Raw genomic sequence first — 11,491 nt, 5'->3', positions numbered from 1 at the left:
CCTCCGGAACCCGGAAGCGGGAGCGCGCGGGGGAGCGGCGGGCGCGGCGGGGCGGAGCGGTCGGAGCAGCGGCGGGCGGGCAGGCGGTCGTCCGGCCGGGGACCCGGCCCGGGACCGGCGGCGCGCGGCGGCCGAGGCCAGGTGAGTTCCAGGCGGCCTCGGGTTGGCGACTCGAGCTCGAAGCCTGCCTTTGGGGGCTGCGCAGAAGAGGGACGGAGCTGAGGGCTGATGGGGGACGCGACAGCAGGGGTGGAGGGGGCGGGAACGAGCCTAGGGGTCTTGGAGAGGTTGCTAGGGATGAGGTGGAAGCGAGATGGTGAAGGAGAAAGTGGATGGAGATGGAGCTGGTGAGGGAGTTCGCGGGCGTGGGGGGGTGAGTCTTGTGGCTTTGAGCAGCTTCTCTGAAGAGGACGTGGCTTAAGTGGTAATTGGGGGGTCGCAGGAAACGGCGTTGTGGGGAGGCGAGGAGGCGGGAACGAGAGGCCCAGGCTGGGGGAGTGGGCAAGGCCAGTGGCGGGACAGCCGGGGTGCGGTGGGGGGGAAGGGGTGCGAGACCGATCTGGGGACGTTTGCCCGCGCGATTGAAGGAAGGGTGTCTGAGAAGAGGGCGGCGCCTGGCCCCCAGTGGGCGCTCAGTAAGTGCGGGGGGTTCTGAACTAACTGATGCGGCAGCCGGCTATTGGGAAGCGGGGAAATGGGAGCTGAAAGGGAAGTAAACGGAGTAGAAGTCGTGGTAAGAACTAAGGGTAGGCTTAGGGAGGGAGGGCCAGGAGAGGAGGGAAGAGAAGGAAGGGGTTAGAATGGCCCCGTGCAGATAGATGTTGAGGTGCAGCTCCTGGAGATTCCGTCCCGCCCACCCTCCCCTCTTGATTCATGTCCTTCCTGACTTCACACTCAACAGCTGGGTGACCGGGGACGCGTCCCAACACCCTCTGTGCCAGTCTCCTGGTCTTGGAAACGTCACCACCCTCCCTTTAAGACAGGACTAGCGGGATTCTGGGATTCCCTCGATCCAAGGAAGAGACCTCAGGGCCGGCTGTGAGGCCGGAACTGTTTTTCAGGAGGGAGTGTGCATGCACCCTCATGTACAGGACTGTTGCCACCTCCGCAGAGCTGCATCCTTGGACTTAAATGGGTAAAACGACATACAGGAAATCTGTCCCCCGGTTGCTCTGAGCTCAGCTCTGGAGAGGCACGACAGCCACGAGTCCTCCTTTCCTGGGCACCCTGGAGGCCAGGGCTCTTTAAGGGAAGGCTTCTCTGTGCCTCTGTCTGAGGTGGGAGCCGGTGGGGACACTGTGTTTTGCAGCCAGAGGGTCCTAACTCGGTTTGTTTTTTGGTGTTGGAGTCTTCAGAATCTTAGGGTGTCCAGGAGCAGCTGGAGGTGACCTGGGAGACAGGAAAGTTATTCACATCTGACAGGCCTGACTCTTGTGGCCCCGGCAGGGACTTTGTGCAGGGTGCTTTCTCCCCTTTCCCAAGTGTGGGGATCTTCATCTGGGATCTGCCAGAAGGGCTGGGGAACCCCAGCTTATATTTAGTTTATAGCTCATTCAAGAGATGAACCTGGGTAGTTGGGATATAAAGAGGGCCGCAGAAAGATGAGCACCCCCTTCACTTCCAGAATATTCTAGCCTTTAGGAAAGGTGGCTTTGGCCTGGCTTGCCCCAGGACAGGCAGTGACAGCCCACAGTCATGCCTCCTGCAGACATTGAACTGTGGGCTTGCCCTGGCCAAGACACCCCAGTGAACAGGACCGCGATCTTCTGATCCCACAGCCCTGCGATGACCTCTTCCTGCCCCTAGAGAATGGCCAAGCAGGGTCTTGTGGAGGGAGCACTGTGTTGGAGATCCTGGCTTTGCTCAAGTCTCTGTGCCTGTTTCTGTCCTCTCACCTGCAAAATGAATGAATTGACCTCCATCAGCATTTTTCTTTTTTTTTTGAGGCGGAGTCTCGCTCTGTCGCCCGGACTGGAGTGCAGTGGCCAGATCTCAGCTCACTGCAAGCTCCGCCTCCCGGGTTTACGCCATTCTCCTGCCTCAGCCTCCCGAGTAGCTGGGACTACAGGCGCCCGCCACCGCGCCCGGCTAGTTTTTTGTATTTTTAGTAGAGACGGGGTTTCACCGTGTTAGCCAGGATGGTCTCGATCTCCTGACCTCGTGATCCGCCCGTCTCGGCCTCCCAAAGTGCTGGGATTACAGGCTTGAGCCACCGCGCCCGGCCATCAGCATTTTTCAACGTGAAACCCAACTCTTCTCATCACTGTCTTGTCTCCAGTCCCTGTCCCCCCCACTCCCGGCCTTGAACTCCACACAGCACCCCCACTCTTCATTCCTGGCTACGATAATCCTGCTTTTATTCCGTTTTCCATTCTACAGTTTATATCCAAAAATGATTGATTGATTGATTGATTGATTTTTACCGCTTCTTCATCGTCCAAATAAAAAATTGCATTGTCGAAAGTACTTTTGCACATTGCACCTATTCCCAAAGCTTTGGAAACTGCAAATTTCTGGAAATCCCGAGGCAGTACCCTCCCTCGGGTCCAGTCTGGTGACTCAGTGGAGCAGGTAGAGACGTAGGAATCTCCCCTTTCTGTTTGGCTGTAGGATTCGTTATTCTCTCCCCACCGGGACCTGTTAACTTGCTGTTTCCCATTCCTCATCTCTTCCAAATGGTGTGTCTTGGGTGGGCCTAGATTTCAGTTAGGCAAGGGTTGATTCTGCCAGGCGCTTGGTAGATTCCTGGGGACAGAGGTGCCCCCCCAACCACCGCTCCCGCCCCCGCCGCAACCTTGCACTTCCTCTTCAGAAAGAATGGAGTTCAGGCTGGGCCGCGGAGTTCAGGCTGGGCCGCGGTGGCTCACGCCTGTAATCCCAGCACTTTCGGAGGCCGAGGCGGGTGGATCACCAGGTCAGGAGTTCAAGACCAGCCTGACCAATATGGAGAAACTCTGTCTCTACTAAAAATACAAAAATTAGCCGGGCGTGGTGGCAGGCGCCTATAGTCCCAGCTACTCTGGAGGCTGAGACAGGAGAATTGCTTGAACCCAGGAGGTGGAGGTTGCCGTGAGCCAAGATCGTGCCATTGCACTCCAGTCTGGGGGACAGAGCGAGACACCCTCAAAAATAAAAAAATAAAAAGGAATGGAATTCAGATCAGGTCATCAGTACAGTGACAGAGGGGCCACAAGATATTATAGGGGCAGAATTAGGAACAACCAATGCAATCTTTAGGACAAGGGGGATTCCAGCAGGTTTCCTTGGAAGTGGTGGCTGGCCCCAGGTCAAACCTGGAAAGATACCACATGTTAAACCACGCCGGGCAGAAGGGATTGCTCAAGCAGAGATACATTTGAAGCCCGGCCTGTACAGAGCATCCCAGCTCTCTCATTCTGCCAACCGGCAGCGCGAGGGTCCTTGTTCTTATCTTCCTGATACAGAAACAGGCCCAGGCAGGTGATAACTTCAGAGATGGTTCCTTGAGCTTTCTAGAAACATGCAGGATCCTTAGTAACCTTTAACTGGGGAAGCCCAAATCTCCAGGGCAGTTTCTCAACCACACCACCATTGACACTCGGGGCTGTGCACTGTAGAACGTCGAATAGTGTCCCTGGCTGTCTCCCATGAGATGCCAATAGTATTCCGTGCCCTCTAAGGGGTAACAACCGAAAATGACTCCAGCCATGGCCACGTGTCCCCTGGCGGGGGCGGCCAGAATCACCTCTGCAGGTGAAATGTGATGCTCATTAGTAAAACCTGGTTCGCCTCTAGGGCCCATCATTGCCTTAGTGGGTCCTTGGTGTTTGTGGAGCCCCCTGAGAAACTGCCACTAAGATTGGGAACGGGGGCAGAGACCAGGAACTGAATCCTGCCATCCAGTCAGTTCTTAATCAGAGGGAGCAGGTCTCGATAAAAAGGAGGAACAGGTAGGAACTGACTGTGGGGGGGAGGTTAGGCAACGTGCCCCAGGGTGGACAGCGGGCGCCCTTGTCTTTCTCTTCTTTGTCTTATGACTGACCTGGATTTCTGGAGGAACTGTCCTTGTCTTAGAACGATCTGTTGCTTTTCTTCTGAGATTAGAGGTATTAGATTCTCTCCCAAGAACTACTTGGGAGGTTGCCCTGGATAAACGTCGCTTTTGTAAGCTGCGTTATCTCTTCCGTGGACCCTTTCGCCCACCCGTTCCCAAGCACATACTGCTGAATTTTTGTTCTTGGTCCATCTTGCTCTCCCCTTCCCTGCTTGGCCCCCTCCTTGACCGTGACTTTGCTGCTTTCCCTTGATTGGAGGAAACGCTCTGGGGCCACGGGACTGACGGTCCCTTCTGGGTGCTGCCCCCGCACCCCACCCACCAGCCCTTTGTGTGCCCGGCATCCCCAGCCCAGCTGTGCCAGGCTGCCCCTGCTCGGCCGGCCATTCAGACAGCCCCAGGCGGCCTCTCGGCAGAGCAAGACAAGCCCTTCTCTTCTGCCCTCGTGGTCCCTGGAGTGGCAGAACAAAGGGCTCTGTCTCCACACCAGCCCACCGCCACAGCCCAGAGCCCCGTTCCCTTTCAGTTTCTATCGTGGCTGGGACAGAGCCTCAGAGATTAGGCATGTTTCAGAAATGCAGCTGACGAGTTTGGGTTCTACTCATTTCCTCAGCGAGACTTTCTGAGCCCGAGCCCGATGATAAATAAAGTAGTGATTCAAGGGTTCAGCCCGTGGGTTCGTCGGAGTGATGAATAAGATATCCTTGTCTGACTCACTTGTTTAAAACCCATCTCTGCCCTGCTGCACAGGACTGTATGTGCACGAGAAGGAGCCCCGCTAGGGGTATTTGATGGCTGTTGTTGCTGGGTGCCTGAGTTTGCTAGGGCTGCTGTAACAGAACCGCACGCTGGGTGGCCAAAATGACAGAAATATATTGGCTCTCAGTTCTAGAGGCCAGACGTTTAAGATCACATTCAAGATCAAGGTGTTGGCAGGGTTCGTGCCTTCGGAGGGCTGTGAGAATCTGTTCCAAGCCTCTCTCTGTTGGCTCATACACAGCCGTCTCTCCCTGGGTCTTTACATCGTCCTCCCTCTGTGCCTGTCTCTGTGTCCAGATTTCATCTTACGAGGACGGCAGTCATAGGGAAGGGGGCCCACCCTAATGACATAATTTTAAGTGAATCATCCCCATAAAGACCCTGCCTCTAGGCCAGGCTTGGTGGCACACGCCTGTAATCTCAGCCTTTTGGGAGGCCGAGGCGGGAGGATCGCTTGAGGCCAAGAGTTTAAGACCAACATGGACAACATAGCAAGATCCCATCTCTACAAAAAAATACTAAAATTAGCTGGACTTGATGGTGAATGCCTGTGGTCCTAGCACTTTGAGAAGCTGAGACAGAAGGATCACTTGAGCCTGGGAGTTTCAGGCTACAGTGAGCTATGATCATGGCACTGCATTCCAGCCTGGGTGACAGAACGACACCCCTATCTCAAAAAAAAAAAAAAAAAAGATCCAAGTATACTCATACTCTGAAGGTCTGAGGTTTAGGATTTCAATATGTGAATATTTGTTTGTGGGGGGGAGTGGTGGACACAGCTCAGCCCATAACACTGAGAAAGGTGCAAATTCAAATTGTATTTTTATTTATTATTTATGTGGGGGGGGACAGAGTCTCGCTCTGTCACCCAGGCCGGAGTGCAGTGATGCGATCTCAGCTCACTGCAAATTCTCCTGCCTCAGCCTCCCGAGTAGCTGGGATTACAGGCGTGCACCACCACGCCCAACTAATTTTTGTATTTTTAGTAGAGATGGATTTTCATTGTGTTGACCAGGCTGGTCTTAAACTCCTGACATCAGGTGATCCGCCCGCTCAACCTCCCAAAGTGCTGCAATAAGAGACATGAGCCACTGCGCCTGGCCTCAAATTACATTTTCAGATAATACAGGAATCTGGGGGGAAATGATCGTGTCAATAGAGAACAGGTCCATTTTGTCTTTTCTCACTCCTCTAAATAAACACTTTAAGGATGAGTAGGTTGGTTGGCTGCATCAATGTTGGAAGCTCCCTGTTGGAAATTTTCCAGATCTCACACTCATACATTCAAGGGTGACTAAAGAGAGGTGAGAGGCCTGGCCCACGCCTGTAATCCCAGCACTTTGGGAGGCCGAGGTGGGAGGATCACCTAAGGTCAGGAGTTTGAGACCAGCTTGGCCAACATGATGAAACCCAGTCTCTACTAAAAATACAAAAATCAGCCGGGTGTAGTGGCACGCACCGGTAATCCCAGCTACTTGGGTGGCTGAGGCAGGAGAATTGCTTGAACCCGGGAGGCAGAAGTTGCAGTGAGCCGTGATCCCGCGCCACTGCACTCCAGCCTGGGCAAGAGTGAGCCCGTCAAAAAAAAAAAAAGAAAGAAAAAAAAAAAACAGAGGTGAGGACCCAGCCCAGGGAGGAGTGGATCCCGTGGGATTTTACAGGAGATGTGTTGAGGGCCAGGCCCACGAGGCCGTGTGTGCCTGGTGGGGAAGCAGGATGAAGTTTACGAACAGGGCATGGGGCGGGGGTGTCTCTGTTCTCAGTATTGCCGGCGTCAGGGGCAAGGGATATCCAAAGTAACTCCACTCAGGGACCCAAGTGACCTTAGGACCAACTGCTGTCACAAGTGATTGAACAAAAGAAGTTTCTGGAATGTCTTAAAATCCTTCAGCAAAAAGGAAGTATTGGCTGGGAGCCGGGCTCAGAGCTGGCCCTTGGGGAGACTGAGGAGAACAGAAATAGCCCTCGCCTCTGTTCAGATATTCAGCCAGGAGTCACGAGCATAGAAGTCAAATTAATAGCCCAGTGGGGTCTGTGAAGGTGCCAGCAGCGGGCGAGCCTGTGATGGGAGCCGGCCTGGCCTGGGGACTCGCTTATGGGGGAAGTGGGAGACCTGAGAGCTTCGCCCATCAGCCGTACCATGGGTCATCTGCCTGCGAGGTGGGCACCGCTGCTTCCTTATGAGTGAAGTCACAGCGGCACAGCAGCAGGGGGAGGCTCAAGGCTTTGCTGTGGATCTTCCTGGGCTCACTGCTCAGAGCATCTCCACGAGGAGGCGTCTGCCACCTTCTGCATCCCATTCCAGGGCAGATGAGATCGGGGGCAGGAGGGTGACGTTTGAGATTTTGATTCCCAGGGTACGGGGATTCACGCAGGGCCTTAATTTCCTGGTGAATGTGCCATCAGGGTCGGGGGTAGCTTGTCCACTGCTTGGGAAGACCCCTGAGGTGCTCGTCTTGTCACGTGGAGATGCTATTTATTGGGTGGGCACGAGAACAAGAGAGGCAGAGAAAGTGCAGTCGTACTTATTTGGCCCACAGGCGCCATGGAAACTGGTTCCTTTTCCCGGGTGGTCCCTTGGGAGTCAGCCCCATGATTTAGCAGGGAAGGGAGAAGGTAAGGGTTGGGGTGTCCTGGAGTGAAGAAAGTGGCCTGAACCAGGACGGGTGCCTCCACAAGGCTGGCTCCCTGTTGCACCCCACGCTCTCAATATCCTGCGGCCAAGTGAGCATGGGGTTGGAACCATGCTAACATGTCAAGGGCCCATGGGTCCTTAGGAGGCTGAAAGTATGCAAATGTTCCTTTTTTTTTTTTTTTTTTGAGACAGGGTCTCACTCTGTCACCCAGGCTAAAGCGCAGTGGTATGATCTTGGCTCACTGCAGCCTTGACGACCTCCCTGGGCTCAAGTGATCCTCCTACCTCATTCTCCCTAGTAGCTGGGACTGCAGGCAGTCACTACCACGCCAGGCTAATTTTTGTATTGCTTATGGAGACGGCGTTTCACCATGTTGCCTGGTCTGGAACTCCTGGGCTCAAGCGATCACCCGCCTCAGCCTCCCAAAGTGCTGGGATTACAGGCATGAGCCACCATGCGCAGCCACTTTTCTGATTGATTTAAAGCATAGCTTCTCAGCCGCAGCATTGGTGACATTGGGGGCAGATCATTCTCTTGGGTAGGAACTGCTGTCTGCACTGTAGGGTGTTGAACAGCGTCCCTGGCCTCCACCCTTCAGATGCCAGTAGCATCCCCTCCTCCGTGTCTGGATAACCAAAAATGTCTCCAGACATGACCAAGTGTCTCCTGGAGGGCAGAGTCAGCCCTGGGTGAGAAACACTAGTTTGGGGTTCTGTTGACTCCTAAATGAGTTTGCGTCTGTCATCATCTTACTGACTGAAGTCCTAGGATGCTGCGCACATTTTTTTTTTTTTTTTTTTTTTTTTGAGATGGAGTTTTGTTCTTGCTGCCCAGGCTGGAGTGCAATGGCGCAGTCTCGGCTCACTGCAACCTCCACCTCCTGGGTTCAAGTGATCGATTCTCCTGCCTCAGCCTCCCAAGTAGCTGGGATTACAGGCACCCACTACCATGCCCAGCTAATTTTTGTATTTTTAGTAGAGGTGGGATTTCACCATGTTGGCCAGGCCGGTCTTGAACTCCTGACCTCAGGTGATCTGCCTGCCTTAGCCTCCCAAAGTGCTGGGATTACAGGCGTGAGCTGCTGCACCCAGCTCACACATTTAAATACACAAAGTGAATGGGGAAGGAGAGAGGAGAGAAATCAGAGAGACTAGGTAGATTCTCCTGGTTAGTAACCCACTGGGGGCCAAGTGCGGTCGTCCATGCCTGTAATTCCAGCACTTTGGGAGGCAGAGGTGGGAGGATCCCCTGGGCCCAGGAGTTCCAGACCAGCCCCGGCAACATAGTGAATCCCCATCTCTACAAAACGATTAGCCAGGTGTGTTGGCACATGCCTGTGGTCCCAGCTACTCAGGAGGCTGAAGCCAGAGGATCACTTGAACCTGGGAGGTCGAGGCTGCAGTGAACCAAGATGGTGCCACTGCACTCCAGCCTGGGTGACAGAGAGAGACTCATCTCAAAAAAAAAAAAAAAATTATTAGGAACGTATTCTGTGCATTCTGGTGTTTAGTGTGAGGAAGGAATCAATTTTTTTCCAAATAATTAATGTAGGGTCTCTCACCCTCAGCACTGCTGATATTTGTGGCTGGGTCTGTCTCTGTGGTGGGGCCCTGAGCACCACGGGGTGTGGAGCAGCATTTCCAGCCTCAGCCCTCTTCATGTTGATAGCATCCTCCCTGTCCCGACAACCAAATATGTCTCAGGGCCAGGCACAGTGGATCACACCTGTAACCCCAACACTTTGGGAGACTGAGGCGGGCAGATCACTTGAAGCTAGGAGTTTGAGACCAGCCTGGCCAACATGGCAAAATCCCGTCTCTACTAAAAATACAAAAAAAAAACCACAAAAAATTAGCCAGGCTTGGTGGTGTGCACCTGTAATCCCAGCTAGTTGGGAGGCTGAGGCACAAGAATAGCTTGAACCCAGGAAGTAGAGATTGCAGTGAGCCAAGATCATGCCACTGCACTCCAGCCTGGGCAACAGAGCAAGACTCTGTCTCAAAGGGGAAAAAAAAAAGTCTCAGGACAGAGGTTGCCAAGTGTCCCCTGAGGGCAGAGTCTGTTCCAGTGGAGAAACACTGATACAGAAGAACACCAAGCTTTTCAGGGGCAAGCAGAGCCTGTTGAGACCTGCAGGTCAAGCCCATGACTGGCCTGAGGCGACTCATTTCTCACCTGCCTTCGTGGTGTGATCACCAGGGTCCCTGGCACAGGGATGAGCTTCAAGGGGAGCTGGGGAGTGGCTGTTTCACCAAAGACATTGGTGGCAGCAAATCCTGGGACCATTGCCCCCCACCATCTGGTTCCACTCTCAGGTGATCAGAAAGTGGAACCAGCTTGAGCCTGGGAGGTCCTTTGTAGAAACCGGGCAGAGGGTGGGTTTCCTGGCCAGGAGGAGGAGCATCTCTCTGAAGGCCACAAGGGCTGGATCGCGGATAGGCGGCATGGGGGGATCCTGGCATGCAGAGAGCACTCCACGTGGAAGCCAGAAGCCTGGAACAGATGGGTGGCCAGGTCGCGAGCCACCTAGGCAGCTCAGCAGATGTGGAGAATGGGAATAAACTCAGGGGTCTTTTGGGGAATTAGTGGAATAGGTGATAGCTAAAAGGTACAGGGTTTCTTTTTAAGGTGATGTAAATGTTCTAGCCAGGAGCAGTGATTCATGCCTGCAATTTCAGCTCTTTGGGAGGCCAAGGCAGGAGAATCACTTGAGCCCAGAAGTTTGAGACTGGCCTGGGCAACATAGGGAGATCTCATCTTTAAAAAAAAAATAGAAAAATTAGCTGAGTGTGGACTTGCACCTGTAGTCCCAGCTACTCCAGAAGCTGAGGTGGGAGGATTGCTTGAACCCAGGAATTCGAGCCTAGCCTGGGCAACATAGGGAGACCCCTGTTCTTACCCTTGAGATGGCTTTCCCTCTGGGCATGACGACAGATGGGCTGTGTGATTGCAGAGGTGTCTGCCCTTCCAGACCCACGTCCCTGGCTGCCCTCCCCATCTTCGTTTACAAGCCCACAGGTCACCCGGGAAGGACCTGCAGCCCAGCCACCTGCGGGGCCCAGTGGCTCAGCCTTCTACCTGTGAACAGAACCCACCTGCATCTCATGGGCCTGATCCAGGCAAATGTCAGCTCCCCCCAAGTCACTCACAGGACATGCTTCCACCCAGGCCCCCCACAGTCCATCTGCCACAGATGGTAACATTTTCTTAATGTCACTCTGGTCCTGGTGCCCCTGCATCAAACCACATGGGGCTCCCCTGTCGGACTTGCATGAAAATCTAACCACATTTGCAGGGCCCTGGAGGATCTGACCTTCCCCATCTCGGCTTCTCTCTCCCCGCCTCCAGCCTTGGACCCACCGGCCACACTGGGCTCCTTGTTCTCAGAACCGCTCTGACCCCGCCTGCCCGCTCCCCGCCCTCGCCTGGGCTGCTGTCCTCAAGCTCCGGGCGCGTCCAGCTCGTTTGCACTATACAGGCCTCAGCAACCATTTGCCCTGAGCACTGCCCCATGGGTTCCTATCCCTGGCTTCCCCACCTTGGCCTGGCTCGTATTGGGGCCAATTATTTTTTGCTGTGGGGGCCATGCCGTGCACTGTGGGACACTGAGCGGCATCTCTGGCCTCCACTTACAAGATGCAGTATCCCCTTGCCGCAAGTGGTAACATCCAAAATGTCTCCATGGCCAGGCACAGTGGCTCACGCCTGTAATTCCAACACTTTGGGAGGCTGAGGCAGGCGGATCGCTTGAGGCCAGGAGTTCAAGACCAGCCTGGCCAACATGGAGAAACCCCATCTCTACTAAAAATACAAAAATTAGCTGGGTATGGTGGCGGGTGCATTTTGTCCCAGCTACTTGGGAGGCTGAGGCATGAGAATCACTTGAACCCGTGAGGCAGAGGTGACAGCGAGCTGAAATAGCGCTGCTGTACTTCAGCCTGGAAAACAGAGCAAGACTTCATCTCAAAAAAAAAAAAAAAAAGGTCTCCAGACAGATGTCTGTCCCAGTGGGGACAGACTCACTCCTGGCTGAGAACTGCTGTGCTAACACAATTATGCTGGA

The 11,491-nt window shown here is 54.1% G+C and overlaps 1 protein-coding gene across 1 annotated transcript in view; it reads left to right on the top strand.

The window, feature by feature from the left end:
* The first annotated feature begins 47 nt into the window (after window positions 1–47).
* The window catches only part of MYO9B (myosin IXB), a 133,221-nt gene continuing 121,777 nt past the window's right edge, over window positions 48–11,491 (top strand). The window contains 1 exon segment of the mRNA XM_033199749.1: window positions 48–141. The gene's annotated coding sequence lies outside the window, so the exon portion shown is untranslated.

This window comes from Trachypithecus francoisi, unplaced genomic scaffold (genome assembly GCF_009764315.1).
Source record: "Trachypithecus francoisi isolate TF-2019V2 unplaced genomic scaffold, Tfra_2.0 Lachesis_group5, whole genome shotgun sequence".
Lineage (NCBI taxonomy): Eukaryota > Metazoa > Chordata > Mammalia > Primates > Cercopithecidae > Trachypithecus > Trachypithecus francoisi.
The sequence above is the reverse complement of the archived record's forward strand: the minus strand, read 5'-3'. Positions and strand labels throughout refer to the sequence as shown.